General features: G+C 41.7%; 1 protein-coding gene across 3 annotated transcripts in view; it reads right to left on the bottom strand.

Moving 5' to 3' along the window:
* The window catches only part of LOC306940377 (MAM domain-containing glycosylphosphatidylinositol anchor protein 2), a 388,778-nt gene that overhangs the window by 106,616 nt on the left and 258,990 nt on the right, over positions 1–23,172 (bottom strand). The gene's annotated exons all lie outside the window — the stretch shown is intronic.

Consider the following 23,172-nt stretch of genomic DNA (forward strand, 5'->3'; position numbering starts at 1 on the left):
CACCGTTTTTGGCAGCAAATTTTGATTTTAGTTTTAGTCATAGTCTCTTGAATGGTTTTCCCTTAGTTTTAGTCACATTTTAGTCACCTGGAATGTTTTAGTGTTAGTCCAGTTTTAGTCGACTAAATCTACAGGTGATTTAGTCGACTAAAATGTATTTCGGCGGGTGTTGATGCCGTCGTAATGGCTGATTTTACACTTGCTGAAAATAGCCGATCTACAAGCTCACAACGCGTCGCAGCGCGACGCGTTGTGAGCTTGTAGATCGGCTATTTTCAGCATGCAACTAATTGTAAAATGACTTATAATGGATCTCTTGTCCACTAGTCCCTTCCTGACATTTTAGTCTAGTTTTTATTTGTTGACGAAATTGTCAGTATATTTAGTCCTAGTTTTAGTCATCATAGCTTAGTTTTCATTTAGTTTCCATTTAGTTTTCGTCAGTGGAAAAAGGTAGTCGACGAACATTTTTCGTCTTGGTTTTAGTCGACGAAAACAACACTGCTTATTACACGGCTACTTAATTAATACCTTAATAAATTGACCCAAAAGTAACAACAAAACAAAGTATTTCCTTGCTCCCTGTAATGAAAGTATTCTGTAGGTGTTGGCCATCTCTCCAGTGCAACATGGAAGACAAGGAAGGGTTGATCAAATAGAATCCATTTCCGGTTACCGCATTCAGTCAATATTTCTCTCTACAAATGTTTTCAAAAACATTCTTGAGAGCAACATTTAGTTGTATGTTGTGTGTTTGTTTACATGGCTGTCACGTTGGATATGGCATGAGATCAAAGCAGCGAAGCTACGTGCTCACTGTACTCTGTACTGTACTGTTATAGAGCTGATCGATCAGCATCAAGAAATAACATATCGCTGAATTCAGTGATTGAGAATCGAGCATTCAACCAAGCCTTGTAATCAGAAAATATTTTGGGAAAGCATCTGTGTGCGTGTGTGCGTGCGAAAAATGAAGACCTTGTAGGTCGATACGTGTTGGTCATAATTGTTGTCTTGCTCAAAATATATATTTTTTCTTCATCAAAGACTGAGTGCCTTGGAATTGTCTGCAGTTTGCACCTTTTGGGAATTAAGCAGTATTACTACTTAAAACCCACCTTTTTTGTTCATGTTCCTCCCTGTATCACCAAAGAGCGCCTATCTATAAGAGACACTGGGCCCTATTAAGCAAGACGAAAAACCCATGCGGTAATACAGATTTCGCCCTCGCTCTGCGCCTTTTCGTATTATGGAAGCCGTGGTGAGCGCTCACTCATATGGAATACCACGTTCCTGCATAATTTAGCATTGGGGGAGTGTCCATATGTTAATTATTTTCGCTTTGCGCTAATTTCCTATTAAGCCCCTTGACCTAAAAACACTCAGCGCATACCGATTCCGCCTGGGTCTGACCACGTCTTAAAAGCAAAAAGCACTGTTTGATTTTACACTTGAGCGGCTCTGGAGTGCTGCTGGAGTGTTGCCATGTCTGTTTGTTATTATAAGCGGCTTCTTTTTCTGCAAAGTTGCTTGTAAATATTGGTAGTTGTGGTTGCTTTTCTTGTTTCTAAAGTGCTTATTTGGGCTTTCCTCCTAATGTTGTTTAAACCAGTGATCCTCACACAGCGACATTCCCATGTCAAGGACCCCCAGATGAATGCATTTGCCCAACTAAGCCAGTGACCCCCATGACAGATTTGTGTTTTTAAATGTTTCAATAACATTTTTCAAAAATATTCTTATTTTTTTCAAAGATTACTTTTGAAAATAGCAGATCTACCAGCTCACAATGCATCACATTCATTCATTAAAACAATGAACTCTGACTGCAGGGGGATATATATTTATAATGATCATTATAACAATGTGCAAGAAAATATGTAAAAAGAAGGAAGAACTTTATTCATTATTTATTTGTGGACAATCACAATATGCTGGAAATTTTAATGTGGTGTCATTAAAAGGAATCTTGATATGGCAGACTCACTATCTAGAAAATAAAAACATGGCACTTCATTTAAAATAGGTTGCAGACCCCTGTTATATGCGATTCTTTAGGGAGTATGTTTATAGACCTATTTACTTGTTTCTATGAGACATGGCAACAGCAGGAGACGAGCTTTCTGGCTCAAACGTTCAAACGTTTAGATTGTAAAGGGTCATATATCGCTCATTTCTCAACCTTTTAAAAAAAATAAAACATCTCCATAATCACTGGGAAGTTAGCTTTCATATGCTGTATCACACCCGACTCAATTCTTCTTCAATAAAATGCTACGAGCGAAGACCATAACATTGGGGCCGCAGCAATACGCATGGCGCACGTATGGCATTTCAACTCATTCCTTCGTCGTGACTCGAATGAAATAAAATAAAATAAACGTTATTTTACTGGTGTTTTTCAATAGAAACAAATAAAGAGCGTGTGTGCAACAGTCAGTGCATATACGTGCATGCACTATAGGCTATATTTCCTCCTTGTCGGGATGGTGAGCTGAGCTCTTCACAGCCCGTTTGTCTTTCATATTATTCTTGTAATATTTGATATTATAAACACTCATGGTTCTCTCATTTCTCAACCGTTTTTTAAAATGTAAAAATCCCCATATTCCTTAGGAATCTTGCTTTCATTCGCTGTATGGTACATGGTTCTATTTTTATCGAATTAAACAATATCAAACGAACTTGTATGTTCGGGGGTTAGACGATTCTGGGAACATTACGCATGGATTGCCAATTTGCCAGCCAATGCTGCGTATCCACTCGCAGTTCCATTCCGATCTGAAAGGTATAGGTAGGTGCCATTTCAAAGTCTTAGTTATTCATTTATGAATCAAATCAACTAGAATAAAGATTTTTACAGCTGTTTTTCATGCTTAGAACAGAAACAAATTAAGTGATGATGTGCGTATATCTCCCTCCCTTAGCATATGGCTGCGCCGCTGTAATGACTTTCCAATGAAAACTGCAAGTTACTTAACAAAATAGAGACATAGGCCTACAAGCTATGCACATCATGGCTGTGACAGCTTGTGGATCTGTTCTTTTGAGGCATAAAGGTGACAGCATGCAGTGCAATATGAATAATTAACCCAAATGTGACAAAGTCATGTCATGTCTATGGTGCCAGTCTGCAGAAATGTAATACCACTTGCCGAAAAGGGCGCATTCCATGAGGACATCAGCTGGTGTCGTAAAGAGAATAGTACGGACATGTTCATTGGGTAAGCCTCAAAACTCCCTGAAACACTCCCATGACTAATTCAAGGCCGTTTTGCTCACACCACGGGGTGTCGAAAGCGCTTCTTACCTGGCCCATAATTGTAATATGACATTGCACCCGCCCCCACGTCTTAAAAACTGTAAAATTATATGTAATTAGATTCCACTTGCTTAATAGGGCCCATTGACTGATCCCTTCAGTGCTTCCCCCGGAATTCTGGGATACATGTGAAAATGTCACAGAACAAAGAAGTGGCGGTTGATTTCATGAAAAGTATTAACCAAGTGCTTGTGACTAATATTGGATCCATTTCAACACACTGTACTACAGGTTATTTTGTTCCCCCACTTCCTGCAAAGAGACATCGGGCAGTATTATGTGTGTCTTAAGTACCAGGTCTTGTGACTTAACTTAAGACCTGGAGGCGTGGTCAATGCCATTTGGCTATTCTGAGTGGCCATTAGGGCAGTATTATGCGTGTCTTAAGTACCAGGTCTTATTACTTAACTTAAGACCTGGAGGCGTGATCAATGCCATTTGGCTATTCTGAGTGGCCAAACAGCATTGACCACGCCTCCATGTCTTAAGTTAAGTCATAAGACCTGGTACTTAAGACACGCATAATACTGCCCTTAGTCTCTGTTGGGTGGAAACCTAATTATGTCCAAAACTGTTACTTTTCACGACTCAAATTTGAAAATTGCAAAGGTAGCAGATTTACATTTTGATGCTTTTGTGTCACGCTGTAGTACGATCAAGCAGGGCTTTCATTTTTTTTAAAAGCATCAAATGTGAAAATATGGAGATAAGAGGTTTTTCTGCCCGGCAACAACAATATTTGAGTGCTCTGTATACTCCTATACAGTACATATATCATATATAGCAATATTATCCAGGTGACTAGGTCCCTCCTGAGGCAGACTGTGTCTGTGAAACTCACACAAGGATGTCTGGAGGAGACCACAAAGCCTCTGGGAGAAACAACCAACGTGACACATTTATGCCTGATTTATGTAGTTATTGTCCGGCAGAAACCTCTTATCTCCATAATTCTAACTTTTTGTGGGTTTTTCCCACGTAAATTAACACCCTGGCCTACTTCATCATCATAGCCGGAGCGTGTCACGAAGCAAATCTGAATCCTGAAAAGTAACAGTTCATTATGAGGTTTCCAAACGACAGAGAACTATGTTTGGTTGCAGTAAGAATCAGTCCTCATAGGAATCATAGGAGGGAAGATTAATTTAAACTAAGCATTTAAAGTATGAGGTATAAAGTACAGGAGCCTTGAGTTCAAACAACAGAAAGATTGGGTATTGGTTAAGACTGACGTTATGTATCTTTCAGGACCTTTCACTGCTTCGTCTCAACCATTACTCTATGGCTCTGGTCTCAGCCACCGCGGTGTATTTTTTGACATTCCGCTTCTCTCCAAAGTCGAATGTTGCCACTACTGTTGGAGCAGCCATAAACTACACAGGTTCATCCCGATGTTCTGGGCATCTTTGTAATGTTAGTTAAAAAGCAGGTAAAAGAGTAATGTTTGAGCAGACTAACATCAGTCACTGTCCCATTCAATGTAGTAGAAGAGCCGACTGTTTACACCGCAGATATGTCGTCTCCGCCTACAGGAAATACGTTGCCTGCGACCATGAGACCCGTTTCTGAATCGGTCTATAGGCTCCTGAAAATAGCAGATCTACAAGCTCACAACGCGTCACAGCACGTTATTTTGCAACAAAGTGCAAAATCAGACATTACCACTTCTTCATTTTGATATCGTCGCTGTCCGGGCAGGAACCTCTTACTCTAACGTGTTGTGTTTTTTCATAACTTAACGACTTACTTGATCATAATGCAGTGTCACACAAAAGCGTCAACAGGAGCAGATCCACTAGCTAGAAATGTGGTGCAAAGTGACGCTTTTCAAGTGTGCAGATCTGCTACTTTTGAAATTGGATCCTGAAAAGTAACAGTTTTGGACATGTGTACCTGATCTAATTCTAATATAACAATGTTCAAGTAGAATTACCTCATGTCTGATGACCTGAAAATGAATAGTGCATCGTAATCAACTTAAGCATACTTAAGAATCATTTCATATACGATTCTCTAGTCTAGTAGAATAAACAACAGGAATGGCATGAATGAAATTGGCGGATCATTCCAATTCCCCGCCTCAAGATTTGATAACAGCGTTATTGCCATCGTCTACACAACCATAATTACATTTTTCAAACTGTGAATAAAGTGGTTCAAAACATGATGTTTGTTTCCCCACTGTAAAATGTCTCTGCGTTAAAATCCACCAATAATAATTTCCTTTCTAATCTGATTACAGTGTATGTTTTTTGTTATTTTGTAATAAGTAACACATTACTCCTGTTTGTAATCAGATTATTATAATCCCTTTATATAGGTAATCTCTTAATCTTCCACCTCTGCGACAAAACAGAAAAGTATTTCTGACAAGAGAGGTTGAACAAACACGTGGGCACGTTGCTGCAGATGAAAAGCCCCAACATCAAAATCAACATTTCACTTTCATGTCTACATCACACGCAATTTAGATGTGATTGAGGTGACTTTCATGGATGAGTTGCTCCCTCGCTGCTTGAACAGAACGTGCCCCAATGGGTTTAGACGATAACTAATAACGGATAATAATGTTGGGTGCGGCGGGTGGAAACCTCATGTCCAAAAAACTGTTACTCTGCACCATGTGTCTTCTTTTATATCCTTTATGTCCACTCTTGTTTGAGTATGGACCTTTTTGACATTTATTTACTTATTTAATTGTATGTTGACTTCCTTATGTATTATGGCATGACTTATATATTATTCCCTGTATTGTTGTAATTGGTGACTTTCAATAATATACTAGGAATGTTCTACAGAAGTACTGCACCTTTAAGTCACATGACTGGGTTCTTCACAGCTGCTATCTGATGAATGATTACTATATACAATTTGATTGGTTGTCTAAACCTACTGTTGTGTATTGAATGTCAGCCTATTCTCAAACTATGCCTGAAGAAGGCCGAAAGGCCGAAACGTTGCTATGACTCTTTAAAATAAAGTTCTTGAACCAGCAAGTGGCGGTGTGCGGGTCTCTCCTCCTTCCTCATAACGTTTACTCTTCAGGATGCAAATGCAAAAATAGCAAAAGTAGCAGATCTACAAGCTCAGCTTGTGCATCTGCTACGTTTGATGCTTTTGTGTGACGCTCTAATATGATCATGTAGACCCTATACGTGATCATCTTATTTAACACCTCTGAAATGCAATGTTCATTGTGTCAAAACTTTAAAGTAATCAACAAACTATAATATATAAAAAGGCAAATTGTAAAATATTACCTAAGAAAGAGGCAACATTTTTTAAATGAGCTGATCTACATACTCACAACGAAGGTGAGCATGTAGGTGAGCATGTAGATCAGCTATTTTCACAATATCTATCCGTGGAACCGAGAATGTAATGTCTCAAATCCTACAATTACAAGTGCTTGTCCGGGTGGACTGGGGGGTTGTGGCCTGAAAAGGTTGAGAACCAATGGCTTTGTATGATAATGAAGCATTATCACAGGTGATTCTACAGTAGGTGAGGGGGAAAAAGGAAAGAGAATAATGCCTTTTTTTATCACATGGGAAGAAGAGAGGAAGCAGCCATGTTTGGCGCCCCGCCAAGGGGGAGCACGGGAAGTGAACTTGAAGAGAACGAACACTCGTACTCGTCCTTTTTCAATCCGACTGTATTCCCTATACTGTAACATATATACTGTACTCCATACAGCGCCTAATTAAGGACACTCACGGATGGTTTTGTGGGCCGTGAATGAACTTTGCAAGATGAAACATCCGTGGCTCAGAGTGGCGTGTGCGTAGGAGGACAAAACATCAATGAAGGAAGAGTGCACTGCACGCATGAGGCAATTCTGCTCACGCAAATGGCCACACCAGTGGGTTGTTGGCTTCAACGCGTCCGCGTTTGTACATCTTCCTTTCATTGCAGCTTCTAAAGCACGCAATTATGAATATGTTTTTATTGTTGGTTGATTTAGCACAAGAACATCTCAATTGCGCACATATCCTGACTTCATGCAGGAGCTCCTTTCATCTTGTGCAGCGTCTTCAAAGCAAGAAAGGCATATAATGAAAGGACTTATTAGGCCGTTTGTATTGAGAGATCAATCACTCTCCCACCCTCTCATTTCATAGCCCACTACTTCTCCCATTTACTTATTGATAGCTGGCATCAAAACCCAGGTTCAGACCTCCAATGAAAGCAAACAATCAGATACAGAGAGCTCTCTCCGGACCCGGTTGTTAAATTGCCCTGCCAATGTTGTGCTATCATCAGAAATGGTTGTGAGTGAAGGTATACTGTACAAGTAGTACTGCAACTAGGTATACAGTACAGCACCATCCATCATCGTCGGTGCAAATCTGCGTCCTGTTGATTTGGATGCTGAGGCTAGAGGCCTTTCGCTAACAATGCCTCTGTCTACTGTTTAGACTGATGATGATAGCTTCTTGGTTTACGTATCATCCTAGATGACTCTTTCTATGCATTTGATGTATTACCTTGTGTTTGCCTTGCTTACTGTAACTCGCTCTGGATTGAGTGTCTGCTAAAATGCCTGAATTGTAAGTTGTAATGAACTGTTCCCTGTTCCTATCTTCATAGGAATAATATTCTATATGGATTCTAAAGGAATCGGCTACATATCATCACAGTCGGATAGACACCTTGTATGTACATCATTTTCATCGTTTCATCTTTTTTGTTTGTTCTTTTGACACAAAAATGGCTTGCAGAACAGCTATTTTCCCCTATTTTCGCCTACATGCTCAGTCTGCAGGTTTTATGCATATTTAACCAATGAAACGTATTAAGAAGAGCTTGTGACTACAGTAAATAATAACTATATTTGATCCACTGGAACCCAGGTTCATTTTTCCCCCGACCTCATAATATGAGGTCGGGGGAAAAATGATCAGACCCCCCATTCCAAAGCGCCAGCGCTCGCCCAGCAGTACGGCGTCACCTGGGCGGATGCGTACGCGTGACCCTAAGGCGTCTGATGTATATTTTGATAGCTTATGCATCTCAACATATGTCATAATCGTACACATAACACTTACAGGGTGCAGGTCTCATGCCTGAGTGGAAGGTTCATCCAGTATAGCAGGTCACTAAAAGTGGCCCAGGGACACTTTGGGTAGTCAGCTATCTTAAATAACAGCTGTGAGTTCTTCCTGTCATATATAGTAGACGCAGTGACTTTTACCACCCAAAGAATGTTTGCAACAGAAGGACCCCTGCTGTGGTGACTGATTGCTGACCCTGTGGGTCAACACACACACACACACACACACACACATACACACACACACACACACACACACACACACACACACACACACACACACACACACACACACACACACACACACACACACACACACGCAGGAACAGGGTGACACCCACATGTTAAGACTGTATAAGACAGGTAGGGGATCAGTAGAAGAGAGTGAGTGAGATACAGAGAGAGAGAGAGACAAGGGGGGCCCTGCCTGGGAAGGCCTCAATACGATGGAACGATGATATCTGTAACCTGTCTGTAACTGATTGCTGACCAATAAACGGAAATAAGGATTATGTGCCTGCTTGGAACTCCATATTCATTTCAACAAGCAACTTAGTAAAATCTCCACAGAACCCTGAGGAAAAGACACATCACAAATGGCGCCAGACGTTGGAGGGTGGATGGTGAGGAAAAGTCTGGGGATTTTTCTGCGCCACGCGAGACGGACCTGCGTATCTGTGGATTTTTTGTTGCTTTTGACGTGACTTTGGATGGAACCCAGGACTGAAGTTAGGATGATGGAATAGGTTTGTGATTCTTGTGTTAAGCGTACGTGTTAGGGCCATAGTGTACATCTGAACGCTGTGTTAGGCAGGTTATTGGTTAGGTTAGTAGTTAGGTTCTTGGAGTCTGCTTCTGTTAGGGAGTTGACAGAGTTTAAGAGTTGAATGGTAGTGTAGCTTATATGGTATGATTGTGTGTGTGCTAGAGCATCTTTGTGAGTTGGGGTTGAATGCCGCATGCTGGGGAGGCCTTTTTCTTTGTCTTTGCGACGGTGCGGGGGAGGATTTTATGCTTTAGGCTTGGGTGTTATTATTTGGGTTGGCCTATGGTATTATTTTTTCTTTTAGGTATTTCTGAAGCATGTGGAACATGTTTCTGAGGGGGGAGTAATATAGATATTAAATTGGGGATTTAATTCAGGTTAAATTGGCTTTAATTTGGGGTTCAAGCTTAAATTAGAGTTTAGTATGAGAATACATTTCTCATTGTAAATTATCACATTTAGGATATTTCATTTATCCTTTGTAAAATTAGATAGGTTAATTTGGATTGTTAAGCCTAAAAGTTTTAGTCAAAATATATATATAGTCTGTATAAGTAAGTTGACCTTAGGGACAAAACTACAGCAACCGTTGCTTACATGTACCTGTAAATGAGGACAGTGAGTGACGTGGGTGTGAGATGATCAAGGGGGGTCTCTTCCCTAAGTCAGTGAGCTGCTAGTCTAAACAAAAATATATATAGAGGTATTTCTATGTTTATTTTTATGTGTAGTTTGTCTCTCATTTCTTTATGTTACATTTTCCTGTGTGGATGGTGTGAGAGAGAAAGTATTACATGTTTTTACATGAGTTTGTAGACTATCTACTCATTCTTTGGGGCTAGTATGCAAATGAGTATGCGTGTCTGTGTGAGGTGAGAGGAGACTGCAGTCAGAGTACAGAGTGTATCACCCAGAATTTATGACAGTGAGTGAGATTATCTACAATTTAGTAGTTATGGCTTCCACTCCAGTGCACATTGTGCAAAACAAATTCTCATCTAAGAATATTCCCAGAATTTCAGAAAAATGGCATCAGATTCAAGTAAAAATAGGTCGACAGCTGAGAACGAGTCATATTGACAGTGAGGAGATGAGCAGGAAATTGTCCGTACCATTGTCTCCTGTGTCAGTACTGCCCGATGAGAAGATTTCCGCTGATTGCAGCACAGACAACCAGTGCATTGACACTGAGGGTCACAGCAACAACTCAGCACAGACTGAGGTGGACAACAGGGACGTGAGAACATCTGAGCAGTCAAAACCTGGGCTACAAGCAGACTGTATTAAAGAGGAGCTGGGATCGGTCCGGCGCCTGAAAAGGGACTTGATCAGTGAATTGACTGTGTCAACGAGGGCACACAGACATTTTCTGCGTATGATTGAGACGCAGTTGAATGAACTTTCAGTGAGGGAGAAACAGTTGATCGGTGATCTCAGTGACAAGGCTGCACACAGCCACAGTTTACATGGAGGTGATGACATCTACAGAAGGACAGCAAGCCCCAATCCGGCCATGAGCGGCAGCAACCTGTCACAGGAGGAAGTGAGGGGGGACGCTGTCATGATGCTGAACTCTCTTGGCGATAGTCTCACTGTTCTTCGTGGGCAGATTTTTGTGATAGAGAATATTGAGCGGGAGAATATTGATTCAGCCGATATTACGTACCTGGCGGAGCGTTTGGCTGGATTGGCTGCTCAAGAAAAAGACTTGGTTCGATTGTACAATGACCATTCTGATGCGTTGAAAGAGCTGGAGAGCAAACACTGCCGTGACAGAGCTGCTGGACGCACGGAGAAACGTGTGTTACCGAGTCACGACAGGCAGAGTGGGAGTAAGAGGAAGTACGTCAACAAAAGTGATGAGGATTTTGAACAGGACAGCAGTGATTGTGAGAGCCATTCCGGCACTCGCACACGTTCAAGCCGGAGACGTGTGAAAGACTCCAGGGGGGCCTTGAACAAATGCCCATGCAGATCAAAGAGGCCCACACCTGACATTGATGATAACTGCCCCAGGATGCTCCCGATGCTGGGGAAGGGCAGACATATGGAATACAAGCCATGGGCGTCCGTCGACATGACTGACATTGTGCGTCAACTTCCCCTTTTGCGGGATGGTGCGCACCGCTGGATATCGAAGTTTGAGGACCTTTTGACTGGGACAGAGCTAACTGTGGGTGACTTAAAACAACTTCTGGCAAATCTGATTGACATAGACGGCCTAGATGACATTCTTGTCCGTGCGGGACTTCGACTGTACGCAGGCACGACGGCTGGAGACGCAGACCTTTTCTTGAGTCACAGAGGAGCACTATGGCGTGCGCTGAGAGTCTTGTACCCCACTGTCGTACATCCGGATACGATTATGATATCTCCGCTGGGGGTCTCCGAACCACCACGTAAATATGTCGCCCGCGTGTGCCAGGAATGGATGGATGCCACAGGAAAGGACCCTGAGCGTAATGATCTTGAATGGTCTATGGTCCACTCAAAAATTGAACAAGGTCTTCCTGAGAAGGTCAGGGCCAATCTGCAGACAGAGTTTGGCCTGGTGAGATTGCCCCTCGTACAATATGTGGAACACATTGTGCACTGTGTTGGACTTGCTCGCAAGGAGGCAGATGAGCAGGAACAAAGTCACACAGAAATGGTTCGACTGCTGACCAAGACCCAGTTGGAGGGCGCACAACAGATCATACAAGCGGCTGTCGTGACAGCTGGGGTTGAGCCCCAGGCGGCTCTTGACCTACCCAGTGCACCCAGGGTTGACAAGACTCAGCCCGAACAGTTTCGTCCACATAATCCCAAGCCGAGTGGACCACGTTATTACACAGGCTGTTATAGGTGTGGCGATGTGACGCACTTGCAGCGTTTTTGCACGGCTGTTTTGCCGAACCGTCCGCTGCCACAACAGTGGGAACCTCCACAACCACTTCTGCCATGGAGAGTACGAGAGACTCCTGGTTTCATGGGGCCACAACAGAGGCCGCAGTGGGAGAACCCGCCACCGCAGAGATGGCAACAATGGGGATGTCAGCCACCTGTGCGACCCTATCAGGGGGCAGTGCAGCCACAGACACGTCACAGCCCGGAAAGCTGGAGGATGAGAGGTGTTTGCCATAAATGTGGGATATATGGTCATTTTTCTGGACAATGTGATCAGAAACCACAATGGGAAACTTTGAGGGAAGTCAAGTTGACCGGACCTCATGGATGAGAAGGACAGCTAAAGGAGAAGTGCCATGCTCTTCTTTTGACAGTTGACTTGACACGCCCCTCTCTATTGAAATGTGTGTGTGAAAGGGGACACCGCCTGATTGAGTGCATGAGTGAGACGAGGGGGGTCCCTCTCCCCTCTCTGTTCGACTGTGTGAAGTGAGTGAGTTAGGTGAGTTATGTTTGAAGGGTTGGAAAATAATACTACTACACTGTGGTAGTATTTTGAATCAACTCTGTATGAGAGTGTATACAGGCAAGGGAACTTCTCATTGAAAATGGCATAGCAATGGTAGACTTGTCTACGGTTGATCTTTTTTATTTTGGTGGTGGATTTATGGCTTGGTACACCTGTCACAGGTGTCGGAAGAAACGTACAGTATGTTTGCCAGGCCATATGAAGCTTGAGTTTGGGGTAGACACCAGCCAGGGGTTTCAATGAGAAGGTCACACAAGCCTGGGAGTGTTTGTGGTGTGAATGAGATCACGAGAATTGATTGAGAATAATGTATGTGTGAGTGAATGAATGATTGAATGTACTTCATACTGGACTTACTTCAAAAAGGTTCTAGCTATGTCCGGTGAAATATTGCTAGTAGGAGCCATTCTAAAAGTGATAGTTAAATGAGTAAATACATACAGAGCTACGTGTGAGGAATTGCAATGACAATTTTAGCATGCCCTGACGGAATGTGCTTTAGGGGAAAGAGGGGGGAGAGAGCAATTTCCTTCTCACCCTAAAATAAATACCTTGTTTAGTTTCAGATAACAGGGAGAGGGCTTTAGGGACCTCCTGTGGACCTCCTGTCCTGTCCTGTCTTTACCTCCTACCTCTGTTTGACCCGCTGTGAGCTGTTTATTGGGGGTGCTATTTAGAGAAAAAGATGGGAAGAAAGTCTGCTTTTGGAGTCTGATGTCAACAAGTAGATCGCAATTAAGGACTACATTTGTAAGGGTGTATTATGGTGTGAATTTTAAGTATCGTTTTTAGTCAAAAGTGTCTGTTTGTGTGTGGGGTGATGGAGGCGACGGCTGACAGCCTTACTACATAACGGTGATCACAGGAATTCGCCACCCTGTGTTCTGAGCACAAGACTTGCTGGTAGCATACTGAGGGGGATTTGACCCATATCTCCAGGAGTGGAAGTTTTAACCGGGGGATCTAGACCCACGGTTGAACCTTTCAGGGTTAAAGCAAGCCAGCCCCTCAGCTCAAAACACCTGTCCATCAATACGTTTGGTGACGTGACATCAGTGAATTTAGTTAGTTCAGCGACACTATTTATGACTCTCATTTAATAGTCTCATTGTAATCTCTCAACACCATGGTTATTACATTCCTTTGCCATGCCAGAACTAGGGAGATTAGCAAAAGAATGAGATCAAGGCCAGAGAGGTCATCTTGAGTAGTTTGTGGTGTCAACAATATCCTAACGAATGATTGGGGATATTTGTGAGAGACTTCTGTAGAGGGAGCCTGCATGTTTCCTATTAATAGGTGTGGACAGCGCCTACAGGAGGTCATCCCGAGGGCAGAGAGTCCAGGGGGGTGACAACACTACGACGATACTGCGATGGGAGCTCCTGAATCAGCTTCTACCGTCGGAAATCAATAGCAGGTGACTTTCACAGACCTGTGTTCGCTACAGGAGGTGTCGGATTGAACGCTATTCTGCGGCTACGGCCCACGGGCCCACGCCAACTGGTTCTCCACCGTGATGGAGGAGAGGAGCGTGCTCCTTCTGCTCTGGAAAGAGGAGGAGCGTTCCAAGAGGAGGAGAGGTCCAAGGGAGACCGGTCCAAAGTTCATGTTACAATGGAGGAAAGGAGCGTTTCAATGCTTTTGCTGTCATGATTGACATGACTAAGCAAGAAGTTGTACGCTAGAGCCTTGTGATTGCTCGAGGAGAATCTACTGTCCACTCGAGCCTTGTGAATGCTCGAAGGGAGTTCTACTGTCGACTGCAGTAAGCTGTAGTTCACGTGTGCTGAAGCGTATGGTGACAACAGTCTGCTTCAAACCTACAGATCTGAGAGCTATGTGCAAGCTCTGAGAATCAAGAAGGATTTCCCAAGCGTTTTTATTCTGTAGGCGAAAAAAGAATTGTGGGAACCATTTCCCTAGCGCGTTGAACGTCTGAACAATTTGCGTCATGGGAAAAAAAAATCGCGGTTCATCTGAATTGTGATTAATGTTGGAAAATATTGTATTCTGTTCTGACAGGTCGAAGTAGATATAACAAGGTACTGAAATAGTACTGTTCTAGGGATGTTTGTTTTTATGATTAACCATTTTGTCATGCTATGAGTGTTAACTTTTTATTTACAGGTATTTGTATTCAATCAATATAGGAATTTGATTTAGTCTAAACAGGATGTAATCAATATAGGAATTTGATTTAGTCTAAATAGGATTTCAGTTAAATAAGGAGTTTAATTTCTGTTTTAAATATGGTTCAGTTTCAGGTCTGTCATACAAAAGATACAACGGAACAAGCCCCATGCTTGTTCGGTTCTAATTTGGTACAATATAGATAGTTTAAAAAGATAAAATGCTCCTGTGTCCAGGGGGGTCTATCAGGTTGAAAAGGTTTTGGTTGATTTGTTTAAAGATAATGGTTAATGGTAATAATATGAGTTCATTTTAGATAACTTCCTTAGGAATCACAGTGAAATCCAATTAAAAGGAATGAGAATTATATTCTAGTTAGTAATACAAATGTTGTTTAATTGTTAGTTAAAATAGGCCTACATTAGGAGTATAATGTTACTATGTTAATAGTCACATATTGATACAGATTGTAACCTCACCATGAGTATTACATGTTAGTTCTTAGTTTGTGTGCAACTTTCCGAATGTCGGATGGATGGTTTCTGCAGGGCCATTCATCCGTTATTCCATGAGAGTTGCTCACTAACTAAGAAGGGGGGGAGAAGGGAATATTGTATTATTTCTTATTAGGTCGATAATGTTGGGGAACAAATTAAAAATAGTATAGTAATTAGCCTAGGAACGGTTCACTTGAATTTATTTTATTTTATCTGGGTGTGACAACAAACAGCTTCGGACTGATAGGGTCATTGTCTAACAGATTGATTTTGTTCATTTTGTTTTGAGTTTGACTGTGTTTCATCTTCACATTATCCAGGGGGGAAGAGGGTAATTACCTACGAAGGGAGACCGTTTGGGGAATTTGAACATTTTGGGATTTTTTGAGAAAAAAGAAAAAAGTGAACATTTCTTTTGGAAAATTAATTTTGGTCATTTATAAAATATGAATTATGTCTGGGGAATATTTAATTCCCCAGAAGGGGGGTCTGATGTATATTTTGATAGCTTATGCATCTCAACATATGTCATAATCGTACACATAACACTTACAGGGTGCAGGTCTCATGCCTGAGTGGAAGGTTCATCCAGTATAGCAGGTCACTAAAAGTGGCCCAGGGACACTTTGGGTAGTCAGCTATCTTAAATAACAGCTGTGAGTTCTTCCTGTCATATATAGTAGACGCAGTGACTTTTACCACCCAAAGAATGTTTGCAACAGAAGGACCCCTGCTGTGGTGACTGATTGCTGACCCTGTGGGTCAACACACACACACACACACACACACACACACACACACACACACACACACACACACACACACACACACACACACACACACACACACACACACACACACACACACACACACGCAGGAACAGGGTGACACCCACATGTTAAGACTGTATAAGACAGGTAGGGGATCAGTAGAAGAGAGTGAGTGAGATACAGAGAGAGAGAGAGACAAGGGGGGCCCTGCCTGGGAAGGCCTCAATACGATGGAACGATGATATCTGTAACCTGTCTGTAACTGATTGCTGACCAATAAACGGAAATAAGGATTATGTGCCTGCTTGGAACTCCATATTCATTTCAACAAGCAACTTAGTAAAATCTCCACAGAACCCTGAGGAAAAGACACATCACGTCTTACTGGTATTGTAACTGGTACCGTAATGAGACGGATCAATAGCCTATATGAAAATAATGTTATTCACTGGTTAGTGGGGACAGTGAATATGTTTGGCAAAAGGGTAAAGTGGAGAAGCGAATGTTTTTACCTTTGTGTAACATCTTGAACACAGAAGTACACTAATGTATAGTTGTCACTACCAGTAAAGTAATAGAGAACATTATAGTCTGAGCTATGCCAACTGTTTTTCAAAAAGAGAGGGTCAAAACTAAGAGAAAATCATCATTTTGAAGTTAAAAATCACACCCGTGTGAAGTGAGTGGTGCAACTCCGTGTGTGGGGGGGGGGGGGGGGGGGTCCCCGGAAGCTCAAACAAAGGTTCCCCGCGTCCGAAACGGTTGAGAAATGACAGAGTTACCGTGTGGGGGTCCCTCTACTGTACTGTACTGTACTGTACTGTCATCATATTTCGACCGCGGTCGAGATCATGGATTCCACAATGCTACGCCAGACTTCCCGGTCCTTCATTGCCACCCCCAGTTCCTGCCTACTGAAGCACCGGTCCTTCATTGGCACCCCCAGTTCCTGCCTACTGAAGCATGTGTCCCTAGCGATGACATCAGGGAACGACAGCTTTCTACCTCTGGTCCGCCCTGAGGCAGGACTCCAGAGAAGAAGGGAAGATATAACCTCATTGTCAGCTCTGTAGCAGTGGCCGGCAAACTGCGCTCTTCTGGATCGGACCAGTGAAGAAACACGGGGAAGGTTGCCGTATTAGATTAGTCGATGGGTGGCTCTTCCAAGACAGATTTTGCACTCTCATTAGAAGGCGGGTGTAAGTGCCATCCAACCAATTCTCTTGTTTCTTTGAAAGTGTCCATGTCTCGGAGCCATAGAGTAGAATCGGCTCAACGGTCGTCCTAAATATTTTTACTTTTAACATCTTACTAAGCTGGGATGACCAGATCTCATGCATGTACACTGTACTGTATTTCCTTAGAATCTGTGTATGTAAACATGGTATAACATCTTGAGGTTATTTACAGTGCGGTTATTTGTGTAAACTCCAGTCCGCTACTAACATTACATACATGAATATCAACTTAGCAGAAGGTCCCTTTTTCTCCACCAGTTTTTTTTTTGGTGGAGAAGTGGTTGCAACTGTATAGGCCTACTTGTAACCATTTCCCCAAAGGCACCGGTCCGCAACTGGTCAGTCCAGACCGCTGCAATGTCTTGCAACTGGTTGCAACATGATCTTTCACGAAAACAGAAGTACTGTACACCTTGTGTAATGGATACTAGTCAATATGCAGTATAAATGTTGCCACTGCCATTAATAGAACACTTCTAGAGTTGCTAATTTGAACAACTTTTCTGAAAAACATTGTCTGAGCATATACTGTATGCCCACCAATTTCCAAAGAGAGGGTCAATAATAAGATAAAACCATCAGTTTGAAGTGGAATGCCTCATTCGGTTCTAGCTATAATTTTGAGAGTGTGTTTTGGTGGGGGGTTAATAAATCAATCATAGGCCTATAGTCGCTGTCATGATTCATGACCTTATCTGCTTGACCCAGTGGCGAAACACTCACCATAGCATAATTCTCATATCTTTGTGCACAGAGACTGGCTGTCTGTGCACAAAGATATGAGAAGCCTTTGTCATACGTCATGTGTCCGCTGTTCAATACCGTGTACAGGTATATATTTCAGTGTCTATAATAAACTAGAAAATGTATGTGCAATTTTAACTTTTTAACTATAACACAAATAAAATGTTATTTGTTTTAATAATAATAATAATAATAATAATAATAAAACTTGATTTGTATAGCACCTTTCATGACATGAAATGCAGCTCAAAGTGCTTTACAGAGCAATGAAGAGAGAGAAAAAAAGAAAAGAAAACAAGGCATAAACATTAAAAAACAAGAGCAGTAATGCAATACAGTGAGGACATGAATAACAAAATAAATTAAAAAAACAAATCAATTAAAAGCAAGGGTGTAGAAGTGGGTCTTGAGCTGTGCTTTAAAAATTTCTACAGAGGCTGCCTGTCGAAGGTACAGTGGGAGTTTGTTCCACGCCGTCGGCCCGTAGAAGCAAAAAGCTGCTTCCCCGTATTTTTTAGTTGCCATTTTTTTAGGCAAAGCGAGCAGGCCAGCAGTGGAAGACCTTAGGGGGCGGTTTGGGACATATTTAGGCAGGCAGTCATGTAGGTAGGAAGGTGCGAGACCATTGAGAGCTTTATAAACAAGTAAAATAATTTTAAAATCAATCCTAAAAACAACCGGAAGCCAGTGCAATGAAGCCAAAACTGGAGTAATATGTTCTCTCATCTTAGTTCTAGTTAAAACTCTGGCTGCTGCATTTTGGACAAGTTGTAATCTGTCAGTTGTTTTCTTAGGCAGTCCAGAAAAAAGTGCATTGCAGTAATCAAGCCGAGAAAAAACAAAGGCGTGGATTAGCGTTTTTGCATCATCCAATGAAAAATAGGCTCTGATTCGTGCAATATTTCTAAGATGAAAAAAGGCGATCTTGGTAACATGATTAATGTGTGAATTAAAATTCAATTCAGAATCAATAATGACCCCCAAGTTCTTTACTGTACTGTTACTTTCTACAGTCAGGTTGCCAAGTCTGCTTATTATTGATTATTTCTGCTCACTAGATCCGATTATGAGAACTTCTGTCTTATCCTCATTTTTGGACAGTTATAGTGTATTGATAAGCCACAGCGGTGTTTCCTTCTTTCTAGAATACTCCCACCCCCATCCACACGTTTACGGCGACCTGCACTACGATCTTTAGACATATACCCTTGTGCAATCCACACACTGCAAGATATAGGGAGCGATTCTGCAGAGAGAGAGAGAGAGAGAGAGAGAGAGAGAGAGAGAGAGAGAGTAGAGAGACATAGAGAGCGACTGTGTTCTTGGTAGGACATAGTGAAAGGTATACAACTTATGGACTGCAACCATAACTCATTATCATAATGAAGATGATGCCAGTAATTCTAGTGGTCTGTGTGCTGCTGTTCTCAGCTGTGGATGTCCTAGCGGCGCAAAGTAAGTTTATTAGCTCGTCTCGTTTTAATAATGACGATTTGTTTGATTGTGTTATGTTTAAAAAAATGCCTGTGTGTCTCTGATAGTGGTGGAAAAAGTATGTTTTTTTTGTTTTACTTAACTAAATGTATCAATACTGCAATGCAGAAATACTGTTACAAGTAAAAGTCCAGAATTCAAATTTGACTTGAGTAAAAGTACAACAGTACAGGCATCACAATGTACCAAAGCAAAAATAGTCATTATGCAGGTCCAAGAAAGAAAAAACCCAAAAACAATGCATTGTAAGCTTGTAGATGTGCTATTTTCAAATGGCCGAAATGTATAGTGCTGAAGTGGGTAAAGCATGTAAGTACCAGTACGTAAATATGCTTATACCTTCCACCACTTGTGTCTGCATGTCTCATACTCTGTCTCCCTCTTCCAGATGCTAAAGGTCCAACTAACTGTTGCATCCGCTTTTGGAACAAACCCCTGCCTGTGGCCAAAGTGGTGACATTCCGCCGCACAAGTGTTCAGTGTCCTACGGATGGCGTTGTGTGAGTAGCCTACTACAGTTACAGCCGGTTACACTCACTCATGTATTGTAGCTAGCTACAGTATACTTTTGGGTTGGATCATTTATTGACAAACAGTCTGTTAAACTCGGACATTAATTCTAGTTTTTCATGCTCAGACTTGTATGGCTATATATATAAAGTCGCCTCTCTATCTCTGTCTCTTCTATAGGTTCACAATGCTGAATGGTTCCAGGATCTGTACTATTCGAACTGAGCAGTGGGTTGAGGATCTCATCACCGCTGTGGAGAACAGATGGAGATGGAGAGATGCACACCAAGCTTTGCTTTATGGCTAATGCTCACCCAGTTTAAAGATTTATTTTTGGGGCTTTTTTTTATGCCTTTATTGCAGGGGTGGGCAACTTTGACGATGGAGAGGGCAAAAATAGCCGATCCACGCGTTGCGACGCGTTTTGAGCTTGTAGATCGGATATTTTCGCTATATTTGAATTGAAATCCTGCATATTTTTTCAATTTTTGAATTGTAATGCTGAAAAGTAACATTTTTAAATGCCTTTTCAAATTATAGTTATGTTAACTTTATGAACTAAATACAAATACATTGGGCATAAAAAAAACACAATAACTTTTTTAATACGACTCATTTAGACTGAAGTAATTAAAGAGGGTCATGTTGCCTGGGCCGTGGCTCAGCGGTCCAGGCACCTTGGCTGGTAATCCAGTCTGGCAGTGTGCCGCGGGTTCGACTCCTGATCCCCACGGCCCTTACTGCATGTCACCCCCCCCATCTCTCTCCCCATTTCCTGTCAGCCTACTGTCTATCCCTCCATAAAAAACATAAAATAAAGGCGAAAGCCACAAAAAAAACATAATAATAAAAATAAAAAAAGAGGGTCATGTTTGGATTGTAACATGAGGGCCACATTAAGTGAAGGTGGGGGCCGCATGTGGCCCCCGGGCCGCCAGTTGCCCATGTATGCCTTTATTGATAGGGAACAGTAGTCAGACAGGAAAGGGGGAGAGAGATGGGGAGTGACACGCGGCAAAGGCCGTCGGGCTCGGGAGTCAAACCCGCGGCACGCCGTCCGGCTGGCTTGGCAGCCTAGGTGCCCAGACGGTTGAGCTAACTGTCCGGGCCACTCAGTTAATCTCCACGTTTACCCTCTCTATTCTCTATACAATTATATGCTTTAAACGGCTATTTAATTTGTTATGTCGTTTGTGTTTTCACGTGGTCAGTTGTAATTTATCTGTGAGGTATCTATCAAATGCAATGTGGTGTCAATTCAATTATATTGTTGTCTGGTATAATACAAATAAATATATGTCCTATAATTTGGCTGTGTTTGCATATGTGCATTGTAGCCTAAGTTAAGTCAACTCAAAATGTATTCATAGCATCTTTTTTTTTTTTAAACCCTCACTGACCAAAGTGAAATGAAACCATGATTTTAACCTACCTGTGTGTTAGAGTGTGTTAATAGGCCTACAATATAACTAGTACATCAGCAGTGGTTGGAGGCGAATAAATAAATACATAAATTAAGTATTCAATCAATCAACCGGTGGTGGAAAAGGTACTCACATCCTGTAATCTAGGAATGTTCCATACAAGTAAATGGCTGGATTAGGAAAAATTACAAACGTATATTGGTATCAAAATGTACTTAACCCATTTAGACCTGTCGTCGAAATTTAAAAAATGTCTTCTAAATCATGATAATTTTCTGAAAAAACTTCTATATCAGTGGTTCTCAATATTTCATGTCAAGGACCCGAAAATTATATGAAATCTTCCGCCAACAAATATGTTGTTCCAGGGACCTCCCAGAAGCAAAGATTTGTGTTAAAAACGCTCTGAAAGAATATGTATTCAAAGATTTGCGCCACATTTTCACAATTTTTCAAAAATAGCACCTACAAGCTTGTAGATCTGCTATTTTTCAATAACTAAAGTAGAACATTACATAATCCTTAAAACACCAAAAGGGGTTCCCGCCCAAAAGTAGAAGGTACTCATTATAAAGAATGTGCCATTTCACAAATGTAATAAAAAATAAAAAAATCTATACAAATCTTTTCTTTTGAAAATAGCAGATCTACAGTACAAGCTCACGCATTGTGAGCTTATCAGTTGTTGTAGATCTTAGTGTTACCAGTTGACAAGTAATACTGATTCAAGTTTATAAACGGGATGTCCCCAGTCCGACTGTACTGGGGATTCCGTCTTGGAATCCCCGACCAAAACATTCTCGAGTGGCAGATGGATTGCAACTTGAAAAAATAAAAATAAAAAAATAAATCACACCCGTGTGAAGTGAGGGGCGCTCTTCTCATCGTACATCATCTTACATCATCTCATTCCGGGTAGGGTTGTCCTGATTGGATCGGGAGATCGTAAATCGGCTCCGATCACCTGATTTTCAAAAGATCGGAATCGGGGAGAAATGTTCTCGAAATCTCAAAGAAACTAACAGTTATGGACATATTATGTCCATAACTTAAACAAAATAAAAAAAATAGCAATAGTAGCAGATCCACAAGCACACCCAGCTACTTTTGATACTTTCGTTTGACGATGTTGTCTGATCAAGTAGGAGTAGTGCATTCATTTATGAAAAAAATACAAATAAAAAAAGAGAGATAAGAGGTTTCTGCCCGACAGCAACGCTATGTTACATCATTATCCTCTCTCTCTGTCTCAGTGTGTATGAGCACAGGCCAATCCCCTCTGAGATGCTTCTCCTCGCCTGCATCTTCCAGGTTCCTATAGCATGAGCCTAGCCGCCTTTGGTGGCGAGCCACGGTTTGCAAAGCCGCGTTTAGTTAACTCGATCACGGAGAGAAGCCATGAGGTACGGCCCCTCTGTGTAGCAAAGAGCATTAGAAAGGCGTGAAGGAGCGACTCCGGCAAAGTCGACAGCTTTGATATGTTAATCCATTGAGACCTGGAACGCATCCATGTCACGTTAGCGTTTAACCACATTAACCATTAACCCATTTTGGGGTGGGAACCCCTTTTGGTGTTTTAAACATTGTTCTAATTTAGCTATTGAAAAATAGCAGATCTACAAGCTCATAGCGCGCCACCGAGTGGCGCGCTATGAACTTGTAGATCTGCTATTTTTGAAAAATCGTTAAAATGTGCCTCAAATCTTTCCGAAAATTGTCATGATTTAGAAAACTTTTTTTTTTTTAATTTCGACGTCAGGCCTGAATGGGTTAAAAAAAGAAAAGCCTGACATCTGTTTGGCTGGC

The sequence above is a fragment of the Electrona antarctica genome (genome assembly GCF_951216825.1).
Source record: "Electrona antarctica genome assembly, chromosome: 17".
Classification (NCBI taxonomy): Eukaryota; Metazoa; Chordata; class Actinopteri; order Myctophiformes; family Myctophidae; genus Electrona; species Electrona antarctica.